This window comes from Pongo abelii, chromosome 18 (assembly GCF_028885655.2).
Source record: "Pongo abelii isolate AG06213 chromosome 18, NHGRI_mPonAbe1-v2.0_pri, whole genome shotgun sequence".
Classification (NCBI taxonomy): Eukaryota; Metazoa; Chordata; class Mammalia; order Primates; family Hominidae; genus Pongo; species Pongo abelii.
Genome location: NC_072003.2, coordinates 80,175,479 through 80,191,630, shown reverse-complemented (window position 1 = coordinate 80,191,630; position 16,152 = coordinate 80,175,479). Strand labels below are relative to the sequence as shown.

The 16,152-nt window shown below is 41.1% G+C and overlaps 1 protein-coding gene across 2 annotated transcripts in view; it reads left to right on the top strand.

The window, feature by feature from the left end:
- Positions 1-16,152, top strand: part of CDYL2 (chromodomain Y like 2) — a 211,732-nt gene that overhangs the window by 56,260 nt on the left and 139,320 nt on the right. The window lies entirely within an intron of this gene.

Below are 16,152 nucleotides of genomic sequence, written 5' to 3'. Positions count from 1 at the left end.
CCACCACGCCCGGCTAGTTTTTTGTATTTTTTTAGTAGAGACAGGGTTTCACTGTTTAGCCAGGATGGTCTCAATCTCCTGAGCTCGTGATCCGCCCGCCTCAGCTTCCCAAAGTGCTGGGATTACAGGCGTGAGCCACGGCACCCGGCCTGAAATAATTTATTAATAAAATCATTTGGACATAGCACTCTCACCCTTCATAGTTGTTCTTTGGCAACTTTTTCTAATTTCTGATTATTAGCTTAGTCAGATTTTCTCCCTCCTCTCTAATAATTTTGATAATATATTTTTGGATGGGTTGTTTTAATGCAATCATTAATTTCTTCTGTATTTGCCAAGTTTATTTGTTTTGGTGGATGCATAATATTTTAAGATCTCTTTGTGTTTATAGCCTCTTTTTCATAGATAATGTTTTTAAGATTTTTATTTCTCTCTCTGGGTTTGTTTTTTAATCAGTGCTTTTAAATAACTGATTTTTTTTTTTTTGGATCCAGTCTGCTGTTTTTATTTTTTATTTCTGTTAATTATTTTGTGCTTTTAAAATTAATCATTTTATCCTGCTTGGAACAAGATGATATCTGGGGGTTTGTTTTTAGCTTTTTGTACCTTGTGCTTTACATATTTTTCTTCTTTTTAACTTTTTTTAAAATATATTTTTATTATACTTTAAGTTCTAGGGTACATGTGCACAATATGCAGATGCAGGTTTGTTACATATGTATACATGTGCCATGTTGGTGTGCTGCACCCATTAACTTGTCATTTACATTAGTTATATCTCCTGATGCTATCCCTCCCCCCTCCCCCCACCCCACAACAGGCCCTGGTGTGTTATGTTCCCCTTCCTGTGTCCAAGTGTTCTCTTTGTTCAGTTCACACCTATGGGTGAGAACATGCGGTGTTTGATTTTCTGTCCTTGCGATAGTTTGCTGAGAATGATGGTTTCCAGCTTCATCCGTGTCCCTGCAAAGGACATGAACTCATCCTTTTTATGGCTGCATAGTATTCCATGGTGTATATGTGCCACATTTTCTTAATCCAGTCTATCATTATTGGACATTTGGGTTGGTTCCAAGTCTTTGCTATTGTGAATAGTGCCGCAATAAACATATGTGTGCATGTGTCTTTATAGCACATGCACACGTATGTTTATTTTTAAAAATTTTTTAAAAAAAATTTTCATATAAGGCTATTTTTCCCCCTGAACTGAGCTTCAGCTGAATTCTTAAGTTTTGGTATGTGTTGGTTTGGAGTTGTTGTCCTTATTTTGTAGGTAGCTGATAATTTGGATTACCTTCCTTAGCCAAGTGTTAGTTATTGGGGTGTCTGAGGCTTTATCTTTTAGCTATTTTTTTTTTTTTTTTTTTGCTAAGATAAATAATTTGCCTAATCTTTTGGCTGTTGATTTTGCTTTTCATTGTTTTCTGGACAGACTAAATAGGGGGCTAATTTCTGGGTTTTGGTATTTATTAAGTATTTCTAGTGGACTAGGACTTGTTAAAATTTTTCGGTAAATATTCCAGGCACATTTGAGAAGACCACGTTTTGCGTTTGTTATTGTGAAAAGTTATGACTACCATAGGCAGATGACCAACTGCTTTATGCATTTTCAATAACTTTTATATGTTTTCAACAATTTTAAAAATGATTAACTGCCTTAAATAAGACATTGCTAGATATTCAGTCGTGTTCTGTTAATTTTTTAATCATAAATTAAAATAAGAATACCTGAGGAACATTGGAAACTAAAAGTATAAATAATAAAAAACACACACAAGAATTACCCATCATCATTCCCCACTCTTAACATTTTGGTCAAGTTTCTTTAGCTCTGTTTTGCTATATATATTTTATTTAGGTACAATTAGAACCACAGTGTATATCCAGTTTACAACTTAAGCTCTAACCTTTTATTTTGACTGTATTTTTTTATCCTCGATGTTCTCGATGGTAATATTCAACCATGTACAGAGAGAATGTAAAATTAGCTCCTTCTATGACTTTTCTTTTTTTGATGGATTGATTTATATCAAGGTGAGTTAATTTGGTATCCATACCCAAACTGGGTCCCTTTGAGCTCTCAGGACAGAACTGGGAGTAAGAAGAATGAGAGACAAGGGCAGCTCAAGGACAGGGATCAACTGTTAAGTTAGGGGTAGAGATGAGGATGAGGTTGTTGTTGCTGGTAGTTGTGGTGTTGGGCCAGATGGTGGTTGAGGGGTGCTGGTAATAATGCATTGGTTTGTTTTTCTAATAGTTATCTTATTTATTCTTCACAAGAATTCTTCAGAAATATTGCTTATTAACCCTGTCTTCCATTTGTGCAAACCGAGGCTCTGAGGGTTGAGTGAATAGCTGTACATCACCCACCTGAGTTTTTTTTTTTTTTTTTGAGATGGAGTCTCACTCTGTTGCCCAGGCTGGAGGGCAGTGGCGTGATCTGCTTCCCGGGTTCACGCCATTCTCCTGCTTTAGCCTCCCAAGTAGCTGGGACTACAGGTGCCTGCCACCACGCCAGGCTAATTTTTTGTATTTTTAGTTGAGATCCTGACTGTGTTAGTCAGGATGGTCTCGATCTCCTGACCTCATGATCTGCCTGCCTTGGCCTCCCAAAGTGCTGGGATTACAGGCATGAGCCACCACGCCCGGCCCACCCACCTGAGTTTTAAAAGCAGAGCCAGGGCACAGACATACACCTCTGGCCCCCAAGCCTATGCTGTTTTCTTTGTATTATTATTATTATTATTATTATTATTATTATTATTATTATTATTTAATCTTTCCAGAATCACCTGTGAGTGTGAACTGGCTCCATGGCTGAACTGGTGTTCTCTTTGTGTAACATGCTGGTCACTATAGGGTGGAGGCTGGAGTCACAGAGTTCACTGTTCCCTGCTTTTAAAGAGCTCATGGTTTAGTGGAGAAAATGAACAAATATAGAATGGATTCAAGAATCCTGCCTGAGAATTCAGGAAAGGTTTTGTGGTACTGATGTCTAATGAGTCTTCAGATGTGAATAAGGGCTTCCAGGTGGGCAGAGGTAGGAAGGGTTCCAATCAGAAGGACCAGAGGAAGCCATAAATAGGTGTGTGCAGGAAATGAAGATGAGACTTGGCAGAGTGTATGTGGCTACAAGGCGAAGAAACTAGGGCACTTACTCAGTGGTTCTAGAGGGGTCTGTGAAGATAGCTTTTGGTTGTGGCTGTGACTCTTTTGTCTGGTATGTGCTTCTCTGGCCTCTGAAGTTGGGAGGGGAGAGAAAGCCCAATGCTGATGCTAGAAGGGACACTCCAGAGGGCAAACTGCCACCCCGTTCTCACCAGCTACTACTCACCACCACTACCACTATTCATGACAACATCAGTAACAACAATACCTGGCATTTATTAAGCACGTAATAGGTCCAGGCCTTGTGTCTAGTCCTGTGCATGTGATATCTTCTTAAATCCTTCCCCTAACCCTATGAGGTATAGGTATTGTTATTCTCCTTTTAATAATGAGAAATCTGAGGCTTGGAGAGGTTAAATACCTACCCCAGGCCTCCTTCCCGAGAAACTGCCAGGCTGGGATTTGAACCCAGACTCTTCAGATGCTAGATGCTGAGATCCTCACTGTGGGGTGGTTCATGCAAATAAGGAACATGGACAGGTGGTGGGCCTTTCCCTCATTTTCTTGAAATTTTGTTTTGTTTTATTTTGGCCTTTCTATCTTTTGTTTTGTTTTATTTTGTTTTGCTGCTTTTCTGTAGAGTACAGAGAGAGATTTCTATGCCATAAGAAAACTGACAGAACACAGACGATGATAAATGGCAGCCAACCCTCAGCTCTGGGGACACAACAGGGAGTAGTGGGGATTGTGGCAAACCCAGGAGAGGTAGTGGCTGTTGAAATCCAGCCAGTTGTTACCATATTGGAATATAGTCCTAGGGCTGCCGATTTGCAGTTCTATTAATTTTTTTTTTTAAAGAGAAGCTGGGAATCTGGACTTTAAGTGAAGTCTACAAGTTGTTAAAGTCTGCTCAGTTTTTTAAGCAAGCTCAGCCAACAATAATGGGTTGTAATAAAAGCATAGTGTCCTAGTGAGTGATCTCTATGTTGTGCCATGTTGCCGGAGAACCTCCTGCAGCCCCACTGGTGTCCCTCCCCTGCCCCACAACCTCACACCTGCAAAAGGGGGCCTTCTAAGCTACCTGGTAGTGTTCTTTCCTGGATTGTCTAGTTGTTAAGGGAAGATCCTGCTTGGGCTGTCTGAGCCAGGAATTATTCCCAGTCTGTCTTGGGCACTTGGCTTCATTTGCCCTACATTCTTGGGGTTACTTTTCCTGTCTTCAGTACTGATTTAGAACAGTCAGAAGATTCCAGAATACTTGAGAGGATGCAAGGAAAATTGCTTAGAATTCACACTTTAGAAATCTGGCTGTAAGAAGAGAACAAGAGGTCACTACTGGAGTCGGTGCCAAATGGAACATTTCGAGCTTGTCTAAAGAAGCCTTTTTCTTCCCACAGCACAATTCACTACTGAATGCATAGCGCTTGGGATTATAAAGTCAGATCTCCCCGGGTCAGCAGGATAGGATAATTCGGTATCAATTTATTATTCTCTCAGCCTGTGCTTTTGCTCAGACAGAGTTGGATTTTAGTCCCCCATCATTTGTGGATTGTCATGAGAATGGGGAGTAATTGCCCTTATTTTCACGCAGGTACAGCCCAGCGTTTTGTGCAGGTACCTGTTGGAGCCCAGGGCAGAAGGAAGGTCTCGGGAACAGAGCTAGTCTTCTGAGGTTTTCTTCCTTTCCATCCACTCTTTACATTCCAAGGACCTGTGTGTGGATAATACAGAGACAAGTGCGAGCTTTACCTTGTGCCTGCAGCAGGCTTGCTGATTGGCAGCAGGAGGGGCTATCCTGACAGTCACAGGGCTGTGTAGTTGGGTCGCGGCCACGTGTTACTTGTTGTGGGTGAACCAGTGGTGTCATTGGTACCCCCTGCCCTTCCCTGTCTTCTGGGGCAAGAGGGACAACGTAAGTGGAAGGTCACTGGAGAAACCCTTCCAAGCTGTCCTGGTCATAGGTAGGATTGAATTGACCCCAAATATCTCCAGAGGCATCACAGAGCAATGCTACCATTGTGGTATTTTGCTACCGAAAGCTAAATCTAGGGCAGAAATCACCTCTTGCTCCAGGTTGATAACTTGAGCACTGTCATCTCTTTGTGGCAGTAGTAATAACAACAATAATTATAACAGCTGACATTTACTCACTGTGTTCCTACAGTACACAGCCATCATTTGAAGTGTTTTAATCCTCACGCCAACTCCATGAAGGGGGTACTGTTTTTATATTCCTTTTAGGGATGAGGAATTGAAGGCACAGAAAGGTCTGGTGGCTTTCTCAAGGCCACACAGCTAGTAAATGTCAGGCTGGGATTACGTGCTGCGGGCACTCTTGATTCCAGTCTACTGGACTGCTTGTTGCCGTGGGTATTTGAGTATTTATGTGTTTCTTTTGGCTCCTGGTTGCATGGTCACTGGCTGTCATAGGGAATGGTGATCGGCTTTTCCAGATGCTCAGGTGACACAAAAGAGGTTGGCTGGTGTCATGGACAGCACATAGGATTTGGAGTTAGAAGGTCTCAGTTAAAAACCCTCAGACCCCTGCATTCTAGCTGGGGGACCATCGGGCAGGTTGCTTGAACCTCTCACCTTGATTGGTTTGTTGAACTCGCAGGGTGCTAGCAGCACCTGCCCCCAGCTTGCGGGAGTGGTGTTGCAGATCAAAGTGTTGTGAATGCACTCCTCGGTGGAGGGCCTCTAGCACCATGGTTTTGTCATCCTGTATCTGTCACTCACCCTATAGGTCGGGGGTTTTTTACATTTGTGGTGTCAGAGAGACCCTTAGGTTTCTGTTTGCAGAAGCATCCCAGGCCTAGGGGAGACAGGTGGCTCAGTGGCACTGGTTCCTACTGCTAGGCTTGCAGAGCTCACTGCAGGAGGACTGTGGGTGGGGATCCAAGACTGTCCACTTCCTTCTCCTGAGGGACATGCTGCCAGCTGTCACAGAGATAACATTACCGTTCTGTTCCTCTGTCAACTGGAAGAGAGCTTGACCAGAATGTTCCTTTGCTGTGTTGACCCATGCCACTAAAACCTTAGTTTGGTGGAGACCCCTACATGGCCTTTGATTGTAGGTCTTACAGAGCTGGAATATTACCTATCACATGGGCAAGTTGCTTAACTTCCTAGAGCCTCAGTTTATTCACTGGTATTTTGAAGACAATGACATTTTCTTGTAAGGTTGTTGGGAGGATTAAATAAAATGATGGAAATAAAGTACCTTCTATAGGGTGCTCCTACATGCTAATTTCTTTTTTTCCTTCTTTTGGTGATCACCTTGTTGCTTTCTCAGGTCAGGAGGTCTGAACTGGGCTTCCTGCAGAAAGGATATCTTCATGGTGTCAGTGTGAAGCTGGTGTTAAAGGATGCAACATGTGAAGGGGAAAGAAATCTCTGCTTTCCAGAGCTGTGCTGTGGTTAATAGAATTGCTTAGGGAATGGGGAGGTGAAAATAAAGGCAAAGAGGAGCAGGCCTAGGGAGCGGGATGTCAGGAGTACACATGTGGTAACCAGACCCAGCGTGTGCTCCCCAGGGCTCCCGCCTTTTCTGCGTCTCTGGACTTAGAATCGCACTGATTTGATCTCAATCTTTTGCTGCTTCTGTGTAGCTTTGATGAGTTGCTCTTAACTTCTCTGTGCTTCAGTTTCTTTATTTTCCAAACAGGAATAATTATACCTAATTCCTGGGGGTTTGAACTTATTAAATGGGTGAATAAATGAGTGAATGAGTATCAGGTATCTATATGACTCACTCCAGTAGGGAGGTTCCTTTTTCCCTTTGGAGAAGCAGCAGAAGAGGCAGGAGAAATAGTACAGTCCCACCACCGCCGCAACCACTAACTCTGATTTCTTTACCACTTACTGGGGGCCAAGCCTGTGTTCAGGCACTTTATCAGCACCATTTCTTCTGGGGACACCAGGATGTTGCTTTCAGTTCTTACTTAGCTTCAACCTTAATTGATTTTGAAGGGGTTAAATTAAAAAAAATACTAATACAGTTTGAACTGATATAATATTTATTATAGAAAATCTTGATGGACTGGAATGAAAGGGGCAAAAAAAAAAAAACAAACCAAAAAACAAAAAACAAAACAGAGAAAATAATCTTGCTTGGATTAAGATGACAACAAATTAAGATAGAGCTCACAATGTCTGGGGTTTCCGGGGGCTAATGCCAATCCCGCTTCACTGGGATGTAGGTGAGACCTGTGGCTACACAAGTTTTAAGAAACATCTCTCCTGACCCATTCATACACCCAAGTCCAGGTTGAAGTGCTGCTACTTCTGTTGGAGCTGATGAATCAATGCAGACAGCTGTTGGGCTTTTTGTCTGTGGTTCCTTGAGATTTAGACTTCAAATAAAGACTTTCACACTTTGTGACTTCTTTTGAATTCTCTCTATTTTATAAAACGAAGAGATTTTAAGAACTTAAGAAGATAACACTTTTTGGTTTGAGGGCTCCCTCACAATGTCTGCACTTACCATTTAAGGTTTTACTTCTGGGAGCAGAAGTATTGGGTTTTGCTGTGTAATTGTTTCCTGTTTTATTGAGGGCTTAACATGGAACCTGGAGGTTTGCCTACCATGAAGTTGATGTTCAATACATGTAAGTGGAAACAAAAATGACGACATGCTACCAAAGGAAGGTTTTGTGATTTAGACCATCAATCGGTCCGTCCATTGGTCCATCCCTCCATACACCCATCCACCCACCTACCCACCCACTCACCCACCCTCTTACCCATCCATACATTTATTCATCTGTGTACTCACCTATCCATTCATCCACTCATTCATCTACCCATCCACCTATCTGTCCTTCATTTATTCATCCATCCATCCATCCATCCATTCTTTATCCATCCTCCACCCATCTACCCACTCACCCATTCATATATCCACTCATTTATCCACTCAACCACACAGTCTTTCATTTATACATCTGTCTATTCATCATTCCATCCATCTGCCCATCTATCCATCAATCCATCTATCCACCCACCCACTCACTCACCCACCTACCCTGTCACCCATCCATACATTTCTTCATCCATGCACTCACCTACTCATTCATCCACCCTTTCTACCCATCCACCTATCTATCCTCCATCCATCCATCCATCCATTCATCCATTCATTCTCCATCCATCCTCCACCCATCTACCCACTCACCCATTTATATATCCACTCGTTCATCCCAACCTACCCACTCTTTCATTCATCCATCTATTCATTTGTTAGTCTATCCATCTATCCGTCTGTCCATCCATCCATCCATCCTTCATCCATCCTCCACCCATCTACCCACTCAACCATTTATATATCCACTTGTTCATCCACTAACCCACCCACTCTTTTACTCATCCATCCATCCATCCATTTGTCAGTCCATCCATCCATCCATCCATCCATCCATCCATTAATTCTCTCAAGTGAATATTCCGGAATGTGTTTAATCAATCCTTGTTGTTGAACATTAGGTAGTGTTAAAGTGTTTGCTATTGATATTGATGCTTCTTTAGTGACATCTTAGTGGTTAAGAGTCTGGGCTAGGTAGGCACACTGCCTGGGTTTGAATTCTGACCCCACCTCATATTGTGTGACCTTGGATGATTCTTGATCTCTGTATATCTCAGTTTTCTCATCTGTAAAAGTAGAGATTACATTAGGATCTCTCTCTTATTTTTTAAAGGGTTAAAATACACAATCCATTGAAGCATAGAACTGTGCTTAGTAAGTGCATATGGTACCCATAATGTCGTGATGTTGAAACCTTGCACATAGTTCTGGTTATTTCCTTAGGCTGTTTTCTGAAAGTGGAATTACTAACCAAAACATGTAACTATTTCAAAGGTTTTTCATGGGTGTTGCTAAATTGTCCTTCAGGAATGTTGTAAATTAGTCCAACATTAACAGCTCCCCCGTATGAGAATGCCCATTTTACCTGAACATCTGCCAATGCTGGGCAATTATTTAATTTTTGCCAATTTTGTGAAAATTGCCAATTCATTGTTTTGTTTTTCAATATTTTTATTACTGGTGAATTTAAATATCTTTTATTTGTTTACTGGTGAATTTAAATATCTATTGTTTGTTTAAATATCTTTTGTTTTATTTATTTTATTTAAATATCATCTATTACCCCCACACACTTCTTTTTCCTGACCTTTTCCATTAATATGTTCATCTGTTTCTTAGAGCATAGAATTCATTTCAGTATTAAAAATAACTTTACCACCTATGCTGCAAATAGTTTCCCCATAATGGTTTTTTAAAATCTAGATTATGACACTCTTTGATATATGAAAATTTAAAATATTTATGTGATAAAAGCTTTTACGTTTTTCTCTAAACTTAGACCTTGTCTGTCTCTAAATCACAAGTGTGTGTGTGTGCATTTTTTTTACATTTAATTTTTGAGATAAATTGGTTTCATGTTGGTTAATGATATAAGGTAGGCAATTTATAATTTCCCTTTACTTAACCAGTTATCCAAATCCCACTTTATTGAATCTAGAATCTAAAATACCATTTTATTATATATAAAATTCTTATACACACATATTATATAGTACATGTTATATATATATGATATATGTATCATATATATATGTTTCTGGGCTTTTTATGCAATTCGGTTTTTTGTCTGTGCTTACTTACTATCTTATTGTAGCTTTATTTTTTAATAATTGGCAGTAGAAGTCTTGAATTCTTTTTTTGTTTATTTGTTTCAGAAATTTCTGGGCTATTCCTGTTTGTTATTTACTTAAAATAAACTTGTCAAGTTTAAAAAATCCAGATGGGGTTTTGATTGAAATTGCTTTAAGTTGAAAAAATTAACATGTTTATAGTAATGAAACTTCCCATCCACAAATATAGAAGTGTCTCTATTTGGTAAAACCTTTTTTTTTTTTTAATGTATCACAGTTAAGTTTTGTGGATTGCTTCATTTAATCTTGCACATTTCTTGTTAAATATATTTGTAGGCATTTTCTATTTTCATTGCCTTTATAAATAGAATTGTTTTCTACTATATTTTCTCACTGGTTATTGCTGATTGTTGATTAGATCTGTATTTGGGAACCACATCTTTCTGAATTTTTAAATTCATTCTAAAGTATTTTAATTCATTCTCTTGGGCTGTGAAGATATATGACTATGTATGCAAATAATATTTTAGAGATTCTTTTGTATAGATTACTTCTTATTTTTATTTCCTACCTTATTGCATTGGCTAGAAGTTCTAAACTGATATTAAAAATAATGGTTTTGAATGTCAGGCTTGAATTTTTAATGCTGAAATTTTGTGTACTACAGAACTTGGATGGGTGGGTGGTCATAGTTGTACTTTTGGATTAGGCCTTCTAAATGCTTCTCAAATACATATGTCTGTTCATATGTCTGGCTGTTTCTATACTCACTTCACAACCTCCTCCACCGTAGAAGTGAAAATAAAGAATGAAAATATATCTCAGTAGGATCATGGGCTACGTGATGGAAGTTGTAGTGGGGAAAACAAGTGGCAAATTTCATCCACCCCGGTTTTTGGTGCATCTTCCTGGACGTGCTCATTCCACAGACTGCCTAAGGTTAGCAAGGAACACTGAACTGACAAACTTGTCCATGTGGTTGTCAATCCTGCCTGATTTAGTCAGCCTCTTTTTCTGAGTTAGAGACTTATAAGTAGCTTTTCTGTCTTCTGTAATTTCTGTCTGCACCCGTCCCCTCCTCTGGCACCCACCACCCTCCACAGCCACATGGGGAAGACTCTAGCAAAGACAGTGACATTGCCCCCAAGTCGTTTCATCCTGGGCATCAATGTATGTGACTCAGCTTTGTGCTCTACAGACTTGGGCTGCTTTGTTGGTATAGCCCAGATCAGCATTTCAGGTAATTGGGCTGTAATTGGCCTGCTGTGGACAGCAGGTCCCCAGTGTGAGGCTTCTGTTTTTGGGGAGTTTCCCTGATTGGCAGGGAGCAAGGCAGTGACCTCTCTGTCTGTCTGAGAGCAGAGCTCCTATGACTCATTCTGGCTCCCACCTCCCACACCCGAGCTCTGAGCTGGTGCGTCTTGTTCCATGGGCTGGTGTGGGTGGCGGTGTGGATGGCAGAGCAGGATGATGCCAGCACACTCCTGGGAGGCAGGGCCAGGGTCTCTCTGGTGTGCTAGGTGCTGTCCTGAGACTGCTGGTGCCCAGCTGCTGTGTGAATCTGCCCTGCTGGGGCTTAGCTCCTGATCTTTTGTCCTATGACACCTCCAAATTTCTCCCTCTTTCCCACTGATGTTTCTTTCTTTAGCTCTTGCATCTCCCCATTCTGTTCTTTTTTAGATTGTGATAAAATACACATAACATAAAATTTACTATCTTAACCATTTTTAAGTGTGCATTTCCGAGGTATTAAGTACATTCACATTGATGTGCAGTAATCACCACTGTCCATCCACAGAACTCTTCATCTTGCAAAACTGAATCTCTGTCCCCATTAAACACTAATCCCACATTCTCCCCTTCCCCCCCCCGGTCCTTGGTAACCACAATTACACTTCCTGTCTCTATGAAATAAAATACTCTAGGGACCTCAGATAAGTGGAATCATACAGTCTTTTCATGACTGGCTTATTTCATTCAGCATGACGTCCTCAGCGTTCATCCATATTGTAGTATATGTCAGAATTTACTTCCTTTTAAAGGCTGACTATACTCCATTGTGTGTGTATACCACGTTTTGTTTATCCATTCATCCATTGATGGAAAATCGGGTTGCTTCCACCTTTTTCACCTTGTGAAATACTCCTCTGACCTTTTACAGCTGAAGATAATAGTGGTCAAAGCACATAGCACTTTTTTACAAAGTTGTTCCTATGAATTTTCACAAGAATTAGAAATTTGCCACTATCATCACCTCCATTTTATAGATGAGGAAACTGAAGCTTGGCGAAGTTAAATAATTTGCCCAAAGTTACCTTTAAAAAATAGCTTAATTGAGATATGTTCACATACTATATGACTCACCAATTTGAAGTGTATAAGTCAGTGATTTTTAGTGTATTTACAGAGTTGTGCAACATCACCACAGTTAATTGTAGCACATTTTTATCACCTGAAAAAGAAACCCTATACCCTTTAGTTATCACCCGCCTATTCCTGTGTCCCCGCCGTAGCCCTGGCAACTGCAAATCTACTTACTATCCGTATGGATTTGCCTATTCTGGAATTTCATATGAATAGACTGGCACAATGTATAGTCTCTTATGTCTGGCTTTTTTCACTTAGCGTAATATTTTCTAATTCTCCAAGTTGTAGCATGTAGCATTAGTACTCATTTCTTTTTGTTTCCTAAAATTCCTTTTTTTTAAAAAAAGACATGAGATTACTGGGTATATACCCAAAGAATTATAAATCATTCTACTGTAAAGACAGATGCACATGTTTGTTTATTGCAGCACTTTTCACAATAGTAAAGACAATAGTAAACCAACCCAAATGCCCACCAGTGATAGACTGGATAAAGAAAATGTGGCACATATACACCATGGAATACTATTCAGCCATAAAAAAGGATGAGTTCATGTCCTTTGCAGGGACATGGATGAAGCTGGAAACCATCATTCTCAGCAAACTAACACAGAAACAGAAAACCAAACACTGCATGTTCTCATGCATAGTGGGTGTTGAACAAGGAGAACATATGGACACAGGGAGGGAAACATCACACTCCAGGGCCTGTCAGGGGGTTGGGGGCTAGGGGAGGGATAGATTTAGGAGAAATACCTAATGTAGCTGACGGGTTGATGGGTGCAGCAAACCACCATGGCACATGTCTACCTATGTAACAAACCTGCACGTTCTGCACATGTAACCCAGAACTTAAAGTATAAAACAACAACAACAACCACCAGTCCCTAAATGCATTAGAAAAAAGAGTCTCTCCCATGAGGCTGGGCATTCTTTAGAGAAATGGTTCTCAAAGTGTGGTTCCCAAACCTGGGGACTTGGAAATGAAGATTCTTAGCCTTACCCCAGACCTACTGAATCGGAAACTCTGGATGTGCAGCTCAGCTATCTGTGTCTTTAAAAAGCCTTTGGCTGATCCTGATGCACACCAAAGTTTGAGAACCACTGCTTTGGAGAAACTTACCAAGAAAGAGACAAAGAGAAAACCACCACCACTAGCAGCAGCAGCAACAGCAGCAACAACAGTCCAGGCAACACCTGGCATGAAGAGCCATGCTCACAGTACCTAGAGCAAGGTACAGTTTAATACAGTGGCTGAAGAGCTCAGGCTCTGCAATTCTCACAGCCCTAGGTTTGAACCCCAGCTTTGGAACTTGCTGGCTGCCACTTCCCTTAACCCCTGCATCTGCAAAACAGGGATAGTGATTCCTCCCTCTTAAGGTTGTTCCAGGGACTCAGTGAGACCTTACCTGTAAGGCACTTAGCACAGAGCCGCACATTAAGTGAAAGCCACTATACCAGAAAGGAAACTCAAGCAAATCCATCCTCTGCAAAAGTGTTAACATCTCTGTGAGTTCAACATCCTGTGGAACAGCAGTCTAAATGGGGTACTTACACCCTGGTGGGTACAAGCAGACTTGGTTGGGGGGAATGGATAGATTTGTGAGGCTCAATTTCAAGATCCTCAGTTTTCCTACAGGCTCTTCTGAAATTGATCTGCCTGTAAAGAGGGCATGAAGCCAATTCTCTTTACCCGTCTTCTCTTTCCATAGGAGCCCTTCTCCCATGTAACAAAAGAAAGGCAGAGTTCTCAGGCATCCCAAATCTGAATATGATGCATCATGTAATATAAACTTCCAGGGCTCCAACAGAGGATAAATGGAAATACTGAGGTTGTGCACAATGATTAGATAATAAATCCATTTGCAAGTGAACAGTTCAAATGACTGGGTAACAAGTCCTTATCCAAGTCAAGTGGTTCGTACATAATTGAAGGAAGCCCTAATTGGGCTGTAAGTTGATAGATTATTAAAAATAGTTTTTGATGATTGAAAAAATAGACATGAGGTCTCACTATGTTGGCCAGTCTCATCTTGAACTCCTAGACTCAAGTGATCCTCCCACTTTGGCCTCCCAAAGTGCTGGGGTGACAGGTGTGAGCCACTGTGCCCAGCCTTATTTTCTAAGATTACTTTTTGAACTCAGACATCTGAGTCCACAGTCCCAGTGTTCAGCCACATTGCTGTCCTGTCTCCTCCTTCAAACATTGTATACAAGTTCATGTTTACCTGTTGATATCTTCCCAGCTTCCCCTCATATTCAAGAGACTGGGGTTCAGCTTTGTACCTCTCTTGCTCACTGTCATGTGGCACATAAGGGCTTCATAAATTAAAAATTAGTAACTTGAAAATAAGTGCTTAATCTGTTGAATGCTGTGTGTTGGACAGTGTTGCAAACTAAACTCATGCAAGGAGTCACTTGTGTTAGTATTCTGTGCATGATGGTTATGTATCGTGTTTTGCCATTAGAAATGAGAACAGACAAATGAGAAAATGTTCGTTAAAGGGCTCTGAAACAGTCTGAATTATGAATGTTTTGATGGTGGGGATGTGTCACCATTTGCAGTTAGATTCAGGAGCTGATGAACAACCCACGAGATGGAGGTTTGCACACAGTGGCCTTGGGCCTGTAGCCAGCTGTGATAGCTGGGGGTTCCACAGTCTCAAGGTCACTGGCCTATGTCATAAAAGGCTGGTTACTGAGGACAAGCTGGGAAGGTGACCCTTAGTCCAGCGGATGGAGCCACCTGGGGTGAGGGTAATTACCTGCTTGAGGCCCCTGAGCTACTAAGTGCAGACCCAAGTCTCTGTGATTCCAAAGTCCCTGCCTTGCCCTGCTCTCTCTAGCGTTGGATGTGGACAGGCTGTGTTGGAGGCTGGTTAGGGACCAAAACATTCTCTGAAAGTAGGAGCTGTTTGCAGCTCCCTGACTGCAGGTTTCTTTTGGAGAGGCAATGCAAATGGAAGGGGTGGTCTGAAAGCAGTGCCATGGCTTCAGAGTACTCTAGAGAGTCCAGTGATTATTGGTATCTGGTCCCTGAGAAAAAAAAGTCTATGTACAAAAATTCCCGGTCCTTTTCTAGAATAGACACCAGAGCTCTAGTTGGAGCCTGGGGGCCATTCCCTGGGGGCCTGGGCTGCCTCTGAGAATTCCCTCCCTTCCCTCTAGCCAGATCACTGGAGACTTATAGTATCAAACACGGGGATGGTATTAATCACTCACATTCAATGAGTGTCCATTCTGTGCCAGGCACGTAACCAAGTGCTTTGCATCAATTAGCTCCTTAATTTTTGACAATGTGGTGGTTATTATTAACTCCACTTTACAGATGAGGAAACTGATGCATAGAGAAGGGAAAACTTGTAAAACTCTATAAGGATGTCACTCAGACTGTACTTTATTTTTCTCAGAAAAAAATTTAAATGGGAGAAAATTTTCACAACCTACTCATCTGACAAAGGGCTAATATCCAGAATCTACAATGAACTCCAACAAATTTACAAGAAAAAAACAAACAACCCCATCAAAAAGTGGGCAAAGGACATGAACAGACACTTCTCAAAAGAAGACATTTATGCAGCCAAAAAACACATGAAAAAATGCTCACCATCACTGGCCATCAGAGAAATGCAAATCAAAACCACAATGAGATACCATCTCACACCAGTTAGAATGGCAATCATTAAAAAGTCAGGAAACAACAGGTGCTGGAGAGGATGTGGAGAAATAGGAACAATTTTACACTGTTGGTGGGACTGTAAACTAGTTCAACCCTTGTGGAAGTCAGTGTGGCGATTCCTCAGGGATCTAGAACTAGAAATTCCATTTGACCCAGCCATCCCATTACTGGGTATGTACCCAAAGGACTATAAATCATGCTGCTATAAAGACACATGCACACGTATGTTTATTGCAGCATTATTCACAATAGCAAAGACTTGGAACCAACCCAAATGTCCAACAATGATAGACTGGATTAAGAAAATGTGGCACATATACACCATGGAATACTATGCAGCCATA